Source organism: Sus scrofa, chromosome 15, assembly GCF_000003025.6.
Source record: "Sus scrofa isolate TJ Tabasco breed Duroc chromosome 15, Sscrofa11.1, whole genome shotgun sequence".
NCBI lineage: Eukaryota > Metazoa > Chordata > Mammalia > Artiodactyla > Suidae > Sus > Sus scrofa.
This window is the reverse complement of record NC_010457.5, coordinates 41599-55069: the sequence shown is the minus strand read 5'-3', so window position 1 is coordinate 55069 and position 13471 is coordinate 41599. Positions and strand designations below refer to the sequence as shown.

General features: G+C 39.2%; 1 long non-coding RNA gene across 1 annotated transcript; it reads right to left on the bottom strand.

The window, feature by feature from the left end:
• Positions 4466–12985, bottom strand: LOC110257059. Its single transcript, XR_002339234.1, has 3 exons — positions 12951–12985; positions 6671–6716; positions 4466–5488 (listed from the first exon to the last, which is right to left on the bottom strand). It is a non-coding gene; the product is annotated as an uncharacterized LOC110257059 (long non-coding RNA).

Below are 13471 nucleotides of genomic sequence, written 5' to 3'. Positions count from 1 at the left end.
TTACAAATTTTGCCTGAAACACAGACCCCAGTGGGACTCCGGAAACAGTGTGCACCACACACAGTGTGAATCAAACCCCACAACTGGCCACATCAAGCCCTTCCCTTGGCTGGGTCCTCTGAATATGGACCCCACCCCAGGCAGTTCAGCAGTTGCCCAGGCACAGGAAGTTTCTCCCCACTTTTCCCTCAACTTGTCCTGCCACAGTGGCACCTCTCAGCAAGTCTTAGGGCAATGAAGCCCCTCTCTGTGAGAATGCAGCCCTGTGTTGTTCTGAAGCCAGATCCCCAGTGGGTCCTGAGACCAGGCTCCTGTCAGCTGTGCAGAGAGCCAGCCAGGTCTCTGGGCAAAGCAGGCAGGTAATGCACCAACAAGACAGCTAGGTTGTTGCCCTCTGCTGGCAAACTGGGACATGCAGGCTGCACCCCACCACAGGTCAGTGGAGGCCCAGTTCCTGGCCAGCAGTCCTGCTGAATCCACTTGGCTTTGGAAATCCACAGGGATGGAGGCAAATATCCCAGGACTTCTCAAAAAACAGAGAACAATTGACTAAATTAGAGAGCCAGATGCAAGGAAATGAATGTACACACCCTTTAAATTGTGCACAAATACACAAAACTATCCACAAACACATTTAAAACAGAAAAGTATGAAAAAAGTTATCGAGGCAAGCCTAGAAGGAAAGCTACTTGACCACGGACTTGGACTTTTAACAAACAACAGGAAGAGGCATCACATAAAAAGAAAAAAGGTAATAACATGTACAGTATCAAATTAAAACATTTCCACTTGGTGAAATATTTACTCTTCACCACACATACAAGTGATTACAAACCAGTTTTCCACACCAAGCTTTAGCCACGTCCTTTGAAGACAGACACTCACAGCAGTCAGTTGCACACAGGAAGCTTCTCCCCTCTTAACCTCATTTCCCCCCATGTTTCCTCCCTTCTCCTCACCATTTCCTCCTGGCATCAACTGGATCATAAGGAATTCCAGCTCCCAGAATAAAAAGCCCCAGACCATGCGTCAAAGAGGAACTTCAGCTGGAGCACACGCCATAGCCACAAAAATGCTAGACCCAAGCCACAGCTGCTAGATACTGCAGCACAGCTCACAGCAATGCCAATCCTTAACCCACTGAGTGATGCCAGGGATGAAACCCGCATCCTCGTTACTACTATTCCTTCTCACTGCTGCTGAGCCACAATGGTGACATTTGTTTTTTTACACTGTTGGCCACCCAAGGGAATGTGAAGTTACAGGGCAACGGATCAGATTGGAGCCAGGCTCAATGCCAGATCTTTAACCAGATCTTTAACCAACTCTGCCAGGCCAGGGTTGAAACTGTGGCCCACTGTTCCCAAGACACCACCGATCCCATTGTGTCATAGCATGAACTCCACATCTTAACATTTTCATTGTCTTTGAATTCCTAGGTATTTTGTTCTTTGCATGTTGTTATCAGTGAGATGGTGTTCCTAAATTTCTCACTCTGATGGTTTATTATTCATTTATAGGAACACAACTGATTTTTGTCTGCTGATCTTGTATCCTGCCATCTCCCTGAATTGATTTCTTACTTCTAAGAGTTTTGTGGTGTGTTTGTTGTATGGAAAACTGGAATTGGAAATTTCACTGTTTCTACCACATCCAAGCATCCATGATACCCAAGGCCTCATGGTTCCTCATACAGTCTCCCCACAGTGCCCCTTAAAAACCCATGTAGTCCTACGAGGGCAAGTCGCATCATCACTTTGGGTGAGCAGGATCTGGGGAGGACTTGGCCTCTTTAACCAAATTTGATGTCCCTTCATCCTTTCTATCCTTTTAGGGGCATGGTTGTTTTCAAAGGTCATTTATTTTCCAGTCATACCAAACATCTAGAAAATATTCAGCAGCTGGACTCAAATACTCACATCTGATACTTCACACCAAATACTCCAGTGTGTTTTCCCCACAACATGGACATTCTGTCAGGAGTTTGTATTCCTAAGACTATTACTTGTTTTAAGGGCCTGTCAGGAACTGCTTGACAGGGCTGTGGTTTTACCTTACTTACAAGCTAACAACTTAGCTTACCAGAGTCTCATGGATGCTGGCAATGGACATGCGACTCTTGGGTCAGAGACGAAGGACTTAGTTACTCACAGCATTTGCAGTGGCCAGAGCATCAGCATTGGCACCAGTTCATGAAGTCCCACTTGCTGCAAGGTGATGCCCAGTGGGTCAGGTAACTCTGCTCTAGGCAGGGTTTGCATTATGGGAGAAAATCCTAGAGCATAAGTGACCCAAATCTTCTATGGGGTGATATGACTACTGACCTTTGTCCTGGAGAGAGGGAAAGAGATGGTGTTTGTGTTGTATCAAAGACAGAGCAACCCAGCCCTCTGCTCGAGTGCATGCCCCTCTTTCTATCTTCCAAGGCTATACAATCATCCCTGACAAGACACCTTGAATTTGACTGGGTTTACAAAGATAATTTGGTTTCCCTTTCCTTTGATGAGTGTGCAGATATGCTCCTTTCTCAGAAGGTTGACTAATTATATGCATACATAATGAATAAAATGAAAAGAGTCCCTTAATTTGAAATTTTGTTATTAAATCATATGGTAAAATTCTTATGGGTTGGATCTGAAAGTAGTTTTTCCAGAAAAAGTGTGAAAATATGTATGGAACCAGAAAAGGACCATAGATAGCCAAAGCAGTCTTGAAAACAAAAAATAGAACAAAGCTGGAGATATCATGCTGCCTGACTTCAGACTCATACAAAGATGCAGTAATGAAAACAATATAGTATCATATAAAAATAGACACACAGACAAATGGAACAGTATAGATAGCCTGGAAACAAAGCCATGAAACCATAGTCATTTTTTTTCTATGACAAATGAGGCAAAAATATGATGAGGAAAAGATAGACTACTCTGGGAAAACTGGATAGCTAATAGAAAGCAGAATAAAATTAGAACATTTACTCAAGCTATATACAAAAATCCACTCAAAACAGTTTAAAGAGTGAAAGGTAAGACCAGAAACCATAAAACTCATTGTTTGAAAAAAAATTTTTTATTGTTATTTCTCCCAGCACACTTTTTTCCCACTGTACAGCACGGGAACCCAGTTACATATACATGTATACATAATTTCTTCTCCCATTGTCATGCTGTGTTGTAAGTATCTAGGCATAGCTCTCAGTGCTACATGGCAGGATCTCACTGTAAATCCACTCCATGAGCAAGAGTTTGCATCTGCCGGAGTCCAGCTCCTGCAACCAGGTGGGGCATATACGTCCTGAGAGGAGATGAACGGTGTCGGCGTAAGCAATGGAGACAGTCTCTTTGTCCTTCTTTCAGGGCGCTGAACTGCTCAATTTTATTGGCATAAGTGGTTGATTATATAGACAGTTTTTTACTACAGATTACATCATAGTGTTAAAAGTACATTGGTTAACTATTAGGCTTTTTTTTTTTTTTTTGATCACAAGGTACAGTTTCAAATGTCATGTTTTAAAGTCTTTAACTTAACTAAATTTAGTAAGTACAATTCAAGGACAAATAGGCACAAACATTCATGTGAAGGAGACGCAGAACATCATGCCTGCTTTTAAGGAAAGGCTACAGACACAACAATCTTGTCTTCAGACTAGCGTCTATCTTCAAAGTGTCTTGACAGAGAGACAGTGTGAGAAAATGTAAATGAACTTAGCCAGCTACCACTAAAAGTTTCTAAATCTAGGACAAAACTCACAGCTAGGTTTCTTCTGATCATGAATAATATGTGTCTAACTTCCATAAACTTCATTAAAATCCTAACTCTAAAGTTGACTGTATAACTAGTTAGTAGATAAGCACTATGTTTTAATTTTTGTATTTAAATAGAGGAAAGTCCCTTAGAATGAATTTTTATCATATTATTGTTGCAATTCAGTTAAATCACAAATCACCACAGGAAAATAGAATGGGAATAAGGGTAATAACAATAATCAGGAAAGATTAAGAAGCTGACCAGTGATCGAAATATCTCCATTCATCGCTTGGTTGGTTTCCCAGAAAATTCAGTTCCCACCAAAGTTAGCAGGGGAGCCTTATTGTCTTCTAGGGCCTGCCCTTGGAATTGTGCCGTACGGTAGGTATCCCCTTGTTTAGGAGCCTGCCCTTGGAATTGCACTGTTTAGACAGGCCCCTTTTTCTGGTTAGGAGCTTGCCCTTGGAACTGCACCATTCAGGCAGGCCCTTTTTCTGATTAGGAGCCTGCCTTGGAATTGCACCACTCAGGCAAGCTCCTTCCTCGGCTCCTGTATTTTCTCGGCTCCCCACGACCATAGGTATCGGGGTTTGTTTCTGGGTTCTCTATTGTTCCATTGGTCTATCTGTTTTGGTACCAGTACCACACTGTCTTGAGGACTGTGGCTTTGTAATATTGCCTGAGGTCTGGGAGAGTTATGCCATCTGCTTGGTTTTATTCCTCAGAATTGCTTTGGCAATTCTGGGTCTTTTGTTGTTCCATATAAATTTGGTGATGATGTCTGAGTCAGGTGCTTGGAACAATTCTAATTTTAAAACTGTTTCCAAAAAGTAAATTAAAAAAATTAGAAAGGGGAAAATCCCTTAGGCAAATCCTATTGCTGCATGAGGAAAGATCTATGTGTCAGAGTTTAAAGGTATACAGAATGAGTTGTATGATTCTGCAACAATTGTAATACATCAACACATTGATAATAGCCACAGTTTCAGTGTATTGAAATCATGTCTGTCTAGATCTTTGCATCTATATATAGTGATAAAACCTGGAAACTACAAGAAAGCTATCTAATCACCATTGCTAAATATATACTTTTTCTTTTTGCTTTGTTTTTCAGGGCTGCACCCATGACATATGGAAGTTCCCAGGGTAGGGTTTGAATCAGAGCTACAGCCCTTGGCCTAAGCCAGAATCACACCAGCATGGGGTCCAAGCCGATTCTGTGACCACCACAGCTCAAGCAACTTCAGATCCTCAACCCACTGAGCAAGGCCAGGGATTGAACCTGTGACAGCCTGGATCCTAGTTGGATTCATTTCCACTGTGCCACAACAGGAACTCCCAACTCAGCTAAATATTAATGAAAGGTTTGGTGGTTTGTCTGCTCATTAAATAACTGGTATCTGGCCTCAGTTGGAGAATGAAAAACTCAATAGGGCTGGGTTTTATTCACAAAATCTACTTAAAAGTTAGATACAAAGAAAAATGATTGAAAATACTATATAAATTCTCATACACATATGATACAACAATATTTCCTTCAATAAGGATTTCTACAACATGTTTAATAGGAACCAACAAAGACGTTATGTTAACTGTCCAGTAGATAGTTTCACTCTTTATTTTTCAGAAAACATAAGTTTTCTTCAGAATCTGTACATATGGCTGTGTGATGTTTTCAAAAGGTCACCGGTAGATCTCAGTCGAGAGGCTCTCCGGTACACAGAATCAAGTTCAGCAGTGGCTGGAGAGAAAAGGAAAGAATGGCATTCTTTATCTAAAATCCTTTCTAGTTAAATAAATATAAGGGAGTTAAAAATAACACAGACCTTTCTAAGTGTTAAGAAGAAAGAAAAGTATCTACATATGATTATAGCACAAAACACACGATGACTATTTGACCATTTGCCCATGGTTACATGCTGAGCTCACTGCTCTGAAGGCCAACTCTCAGAGCTTCTGGTTTTCTCACTCCTCATTCATTTAGTCAACAGCCATGTGCTAAGGTACTGTGACAAGCACTGGAATTACAAGTGGAAGGTGACACAGGCCACCCTGAATAGTCACATACTCTAAACTGGAAAAATAGACAAACAGGCCATTTCCATACAGAGTCATAAGTCCTGTGACAGGTACAAAAGGACATGATCAGAACCCTCAGAAGGGACATCCAACTTGGTGTCAATACTGTCAGCTTTTGTGTGCAGGTGATATGGAAGTAGATACCTGAAGGACATAGCAAAACTATGGGAACTGGAGGGAAGAAGCAGACACAAAGAGCAGAGGTGAGGAAGAGCTGTTTGGAATTGTCAGCTGTCTATTTGACTAGATGCCAGACAGAGAAAAGGGGCAGAGGAGGGGAGGAGGGAGGTAAGGTGGAATGCTTGCTCAGGAACCAAACTGACTTGGGTGTTTTTATTCCATGCGAAGGAATTTGGAACTTTTCCTGGGGGCAAAAGCTAAACCAATGACAACTTTAATGACAGGAAATTCAAATGTCACCCGCAAGTGGCAAGTGAAAGCTGCATGCATGAACTGTGATTGCCTGAGTCCAGGTTTTTAATGGCCTTAATCAGTACCAGAAATTTGAGAAGGTGGTGACCCCATGTTTTCTGAGAACAGTGTCAGTGTGCAGGTTGACAGGGCCATGAGGAAGGCAGAAATAGAGAAAGAATAGAGACACAAAGAAAAAGAAACAGACTTTGTGAGAATTTGTTGAAAGCTAAGGAACATGATGCATAAATAACAAATGGGTATATTTTTCATTATGAATGTGCATCATTTTATACTTTTAATGTGATGTGCATAGGAAAAATATTTAATGTAGTATCTGTTACGCAAACAATGGGAAGAGTTGCCATTTACTATTTACAGTTGATTTCAGAAATCAATGCCTAAATTTAATTCATAAATTTTGACAACATACCTTCTGCTAGTTCTTTATTCATATTTTCTTCCATCTCCCGCTGACTCTGAAATAAGTCAAATGTTATTTATAATGTTGAAGTTAAACAAGAGCATTATTGTACAAATGATATATAGCTTATGAAATGTGGCCTGTAAATAATACTTTCAGAAGAGATCTAACTTGGGGATTGCTCAAATAGAAAAATATCACATCAAGAAATAAAATAAATTCCTATTTCGATTTTAGCTAATGTAGAACATACATATGTAATGCTATTTGCATTAATCTGATGAAAAGTAGAATAAATACTGGTGTATTGAATATACATAATTTTAAAGGCTAATGCTTGATCATTCTGGTACAAAGATGTTTAAACAATTCAAATCAAATTTTACACTGCATTACTTTGCCATTCTTAGAAAAACTTCCCTTTATTAAAGTTTAATCAATGGATTTTTCCTTAAAATGAGCTTTCCATTTTATACTTTTATGAAACTAAAATTTTAAGGTCTGTTCCATGGTAATAATTTTTCAACATAGAATCTTAAATACCTAAAATGAAGAAAGTGGTTCTGTTATAACGTCATGTGAAAATTTTAGTGGCAAAAACAAAAACCCCAAACACCTGCTTGAAGAAAGCATAAGAGAGGGGCTAAGCCAGTTTTCACCCTGGGTTTCTGATCATGACTTTCTAGAATTAGAAACAAGAAAAAAAATATGGAATTCTTGAATCATAACTCTGGAACTTTGTTTCCATTCTAGAAATGAGGGCTGGCTTTTGGGAACATCTAATTATATTTATCCACTTCATTCTGAAATGCCTGGGGATATTTCAAATTATATTGCACATGCCTCCACCTAGAGCATTCTTTTATTATATATTTCTTACAATAGGCACCCTCTCACTCAACAGGATCTAAAATAGTACACTGTGGTGATAAGGATAACATGATAGACAACGCCCTCATCAAGTGTACTTGCCAAGACAAATGTTACCTTGCATATTTTCCAACATTTTCAGACTGTTTTCCATAGCAGTTTTTTTTTACAACAGCATTATAGAGAGGCCTAATAAAGTAAGTAATGTTGCAGCATTCCTAGATAGGTCTTGTGAAAGTCATAGCTGATAGCAGGTGAAAGGAGAAAGCTTTACTGAAATAATTTCATATCACCTATACAATTTTTATATTTTATAAATTACTTTATAATAAACACTATGCTAAAATGTAAATCACATTTTACACATGTTGGATTAGGGAACTACCAGTGTAAGATTCCTGTCTTTTCTGCCCAAAGCTCTTGTCCTCAGTGTGTACTTTTGAGACCTTTACATTGATTTCTAGATAAGAACTGTGTTCAGATGAAGGAAGTAGTTTAGTCCAACTTTAATCAATGGAATATACCTGCAATGTTCTTTCAACTTTTCATTTCACAAAAACAAAGAAAAGTGAGAAAATTAGATAAGAAAACAAGGAATCTGCAGGCTGTAAGTAAAGATTTTTAACTACAAGGCTGCCCTCTTAACCTGTAGTTTCCATACTCTCCCATTGAAGAAGAAGGGCGGGCACGTCAGGATTGAGGGCCAAAGAAGTTTCAGCTTCAGAGTCTCCTTCCCTCCTTTGGCTGAACAGCTCTATGCTTGTCTCTGTTTTATATAATACAGTTTCATGCAAAAAACATTTTCAGAAAGAAGCTTCTTTTTTTGAAAAAACTTAAGGGAGGAAAGTGATTTAGTTAGAACTTAATTTGACAAGAGATAAGTAAGGAAGGCTTAGAGAGACTGCAGTTTGCCTGGGGTCACAAAGCAAAAGGTCTTCTTGCTCAGTCTAGAGTTGTATGACAGCTCCTTCCTCAGATTAGGGAAAAGGACACAGATTTAAACTAGAACTTAGAGAAAATTGATATGGAAGAGTGTCATGTAGCCAAATAATGTTTGAGGTATGGGACATGAAATGGTAACTTTCTAACTAAATCCTATGTTTTAAAGGCATGGACAAGAGTAAATTATATGCGTCAATATACTCAATTTCTAAAGCGCACACTTTTTTTTTTTTAACCAAAGGACAGGGAACTTGAAGGAGAAAATCTTTAATGATATTAAGCCAGCTGAAACAGAGATTCTTCCTAAAAGAATATTCATTTCCTCCAAATAAAATTGTTTTACCAAAGCCAGTCATCAAATCAATTTCCACCTTGGAGGTAATTTATGGCCATATTTAGACTATAAGACAGATTTTTCTTGATTACTTAGTGTCCTTCTCTCAATCTCTACCATTATCTGGTATATACAAGAGAGAGGAGCTTAACCCCAACTGCAATTTAAATCCAGTCAGAAATTATAGGCAAACTTCATTTCCTTGCCAAAGTTCCGCTTGAGGACTTACAGCTCTTCTACCTCCTCAGGAGAGGAAAGGAGATTTACCTAGTGGGTGAGTTTGTAGGAAGGAATCTCTTCTTTGAAAAGATGTGTCTGCCCAGAGCACCTTGAATTTGGGTCTCACATCTGTAGGAAGCAGCATGCCCTGGTAGAGGTGTCAAGCATTTGCTTCCTCCCTTGAAGACTGGGAGGCAAAGGGCCCAATTGGGGAGGAAGAATCCCAAAGCCCACTGTGGCTGCACATCTAAACTCCATCCTACAATTCATCAATATGTGTTAGTGATGAGGCTACTTAGCTGTTCACCACCTCCTGACTCCTTCTCACATTCTGTCCTTACAAGGAGAAGTGCCATTGGCTAGCTACCTCACCACAGTTCCAGCAAGGACGATGACCAGAAAACATTCATAGCAATGTTTTCTTCTTCCCTGACATTGTAATTAATGTACACTGTTCAAAACAACCCTTAGTTTTCTTGGAGTTTTTGGTGGGTTTGTTTTGTTTTTCTCTTTCTTTTTAGAGCCACAGCTGTGACATATGGAAGTTCCAGGTTAGGGGTCAAATTGGAGCCACATTTGGAACTATGCCTCAGGTTAAGGATCCAGAGCACCCCCAATCCCTATTCTGAGCCAGGGAGAAGTAGGAAGGAGTATTTTTGACAGAGAAATATAATAGAGTCAATCACAATACAAAGCACAACAAGTACAAATATACGTCCATTCAATCAACCATAACATATTCCTGTTAAATGAAATTTGAGGTAATGGGCTGGAAAATAAGGTTGCACTCTCTTTTTGAGACCAACTTGAGAAAAGCATACATGCCATACTCAGAGACATACACATTCATTTCCAATAAACCTTCTGTAATTATTGATGCTTTTAAGTTAAAATTTGACGTCATTCTTATTTTGAAAGTTATAAAAGTAAACGCAGCTAGGGAAGTATAATAAAATCAAGCCATGTAAACCACTTCATTATCCAGTTGTAAGTAGGTTCCCATGTGAGGAAATTACACTTGTTAGTTTGTTAGCACTAAATAAGTCTATTTTGCTGCAGAGGAAAGTACTGGGGAAGACTTTGTTGATTAAGCTGTGAAAAATGAAGTCTAGGGAGCAAAAATAATGAAAAAGGACTGGAAGAAATTCAGTAATTACCCTTATCTTTCAAAAGATAAAATGCCTGCTCACTGGTCCATGTGGACAAAATGAAGTGGGCATGCAGGGTTATATAGAGTACAGAAGCGAAACAAACAAGTTTTCTGAACTCTGCCTCTGACTTCTGAGAAGCTAGCTTAACTGTTGTGATTGTGTGATCAGAGTTAAACTTCAGCGTGGAAGGCAGTGCCTTGGTGATGTAAACTGGAGGTCTTTGGAGGCTTATTTCTTCAAGGAAATGTGACTCAAGATTCTGTTGAGACACGTTGTTGTGTCATGCTAAATGTTCATCTTTAAGTCAGAAAGCGAAAGACAAATACCCTATGAGGTCACTTCTATCTGGAATCTAATATATGGCAGCAATGAACCCATCTATAGGAAAGAAACAAACTCTTGGGCATGGAGAACAGACTTGTGGCTGCCAGGATGGAGGGGGAGGGAGTGTGATGGAGGGGGGACTTTGGGCTTAGTAGATCCAGACTGTGGCACTTGGAGGGGAGGAGCAATGAGGTCCTGCTCCACTTCGTTTTTCAGCTCCTTGATCAAAACCCACCCTGTTCTGACATTTGAGACAGTATGTTAACACCTCTCAGAGGATTATTTTATGTTTTCCTAGTAGAAACAGTTACATCCCTAGCAATTCTAGAAGGCCCCTTCCTTCTAAGTCTGACTGAGAATTCAGAAAACAATACCTGTATAATAACTTTTTTAAGGCATCCTATCTATAGTGATTATGGAGACATGTCTTTGCCCCTTGAAGGAATATTTTTTAATCTCTCTTATTGACTCCAGCATGATGCGACAAAGAAGGTCCCACAAGGGAGCTATGTAACTCTTGGAAATACATTAAGTTTAAAATAAACTATATTTCAGTTTAAGTACAAATGCTAAACAGTAAACACCTCTTTCATCCAAAAAATTAAAGCATAAAATTCCTCAGCAGTTCTTCTCTTGCATGACTTCTGTCTTCTGCACACAAACCCTTGTTCATCTTCATCAGTAATGATGCATGTTATGATTTTTGGGGTGTCAACTAATGAGACATTTTAAGTTTGTATCCTGCTTATCTACTGACTGAAGTGTATGATGTAATTTTATTTTTGTAACCTAGAGTCCAGTTTCAACACTGAAGCATTCAGACCCAACTTAGCTGCAGTGCCAAGAATCTTAACTTTGCTCTTCTATGATTTGTTATGACATGAAGCCAAGTGAGGAAACAAGTTGAAACATCATTTAAGGAGGGCCAAGCTACTTCATATCAGGAAGATCATGAAAACACCCTCAAACCATAAACCATGGCACTGCTCAAAGTGGCTATTTTAATAGCATTGATACACAATGAAATGTCCTTGCAGTTTACAGATGCCCCATCATTGCCATCTTAGACATCATTCATCTAAGTCATGGCAGGACAGAGACGTAAGTGAACTTCATTTAAAAAGTTTACATATTGACTTTATTTAACTATATATTTAGGAATGTACTACAATTGCTCAGCAAGACATTTATAAAAATTGAAATAAAAATGCCACCAGCAAAACAGCAATTAAGAATGTACTTTCATGTAAGAAAATGATCAAAGTTTTAAGTTAAACACAGAATGAGGGAGTTCCTGCTTTGGCAATGGGAAGGGGAGCATCTTTGCAATGCCAGGATGCAGGTTTAGCCCTGGACCCCACAGTGGGTTAAAGGATCTGCATTGCCTGACCTGTGGTATGGCCCCAACTGTGGCTCAGATCTGATCCCTGGCACAGAAACTCCAAATGCTGCAGAGTCACCAACAAGGAAAAAAAAATAAAGAAAAAAAATAAACAGAAATGAACTTTTATTTTACTTTATTTTTATGGCTGCACCAGGGCATATGGAAGTTTCTAGGCCAGGGGTCAAATCAGAGATGAAGCCAATGGCTACACCACAGGCAGGAACACCAGATCTGAGTCACATGTGTGACCTTGCCACAGCTTGGGGCAATGCCTGATCCTTAAGCAATGAGCAAGGCCATGGATTAACTTGCATCCTCTCCAACACTGTGCTGGGTTCTTAACCCACTGAGCCACAATGGGAACTAAATCTATTAGTTTAGTGTTAAATTTACTTGATTCATGCAAAGCCTTTATCATAGCTTCCTTTAAGCATGAAACATCCATGTGTGGTTAAGTGCTTGAATGCCAATCAGTCACTTATGCTGAGGGGTAGGAAAACTAGGATGCAACAGAATTTGAAATTATTATCAGCTATAGCCAAGCTGTAATAAGTATGCCAAACATCTGAAAGTATATCTTTGGTTATTAGGCAATAATATTTAATTTCTAAAATAGCATCTAAGGAGTTCCTGTTGTGGCTCAGCAGTAACAAACCCACTAGTATCTATGAGGAAGGGCTTTGATCTATGGCCTCCATCAGCGGGTCAAGCTGTGTCTGTGATGGAGTTCACAGACACAGCTTGGATCCTACACTGCTGTGGCTATGGCAAAGGAAACTTCCATATGCTGCAAATGCAGCCCTAAAATGAAAAAAAAGCATTTAAATGCAGCTTTTCAAGAAATTTGAATTTGTCAATGTTACATTTATTGAAGAAAGTTGATAGGTATCTCTTAAAAGGAGAAATCTAGGGACTTAAAAATTACAAAACTTGTCTTCTTTATTAGCACAAATAATTATGGCTTTTACTAAGCATGCATAAGTCAATAAATCAGAATTTCACAATTAAAAACACAAATTACATCAGAAATCTGAAATGTAAGCAAGAAAGGATAACGTAACTAACCTTCATCAAAGCAGTCACAATGCTGTCAAATGAAGTGCCTGAACATGAGGTAGAAAGTGTTAAGGTTTCTCTTGTTGTAAGATTTCTTCTGAACACGGAGCTATTATGAATATTTTCAGCACCAGGTGGCTCCAGGACAGGACTTGTAGTAAATGTTTGGAGTAAAGATCTGTTCTGCTCCTTCTCCATCAGACGTTTCATACAGGTTTCAGCCAGCCTCCGATGAAGTCTGCAAAATGCAAATTTCATTCATTTCATTTTCCTTAGATGACTCCTAAATGATAGGCATTTTTTTTAAGTTGCCACCATAATAATAAATGGAATGTCTCACTGAACTATGTTTTGACACTGAAAATGTCTTAGAGCAGAAGGACATATATGCCTAAGAGATCCTTTTTTTTTTTCACGCTCCCACTGCATGTAGAAGTTCCCTGGCCAGGAATTGATCCAGAGCCACAGTCAGGACCAACCACTGCAGTGACAATGCAGGATCCTTAACTTGCTGTGACATTAGAGAACAC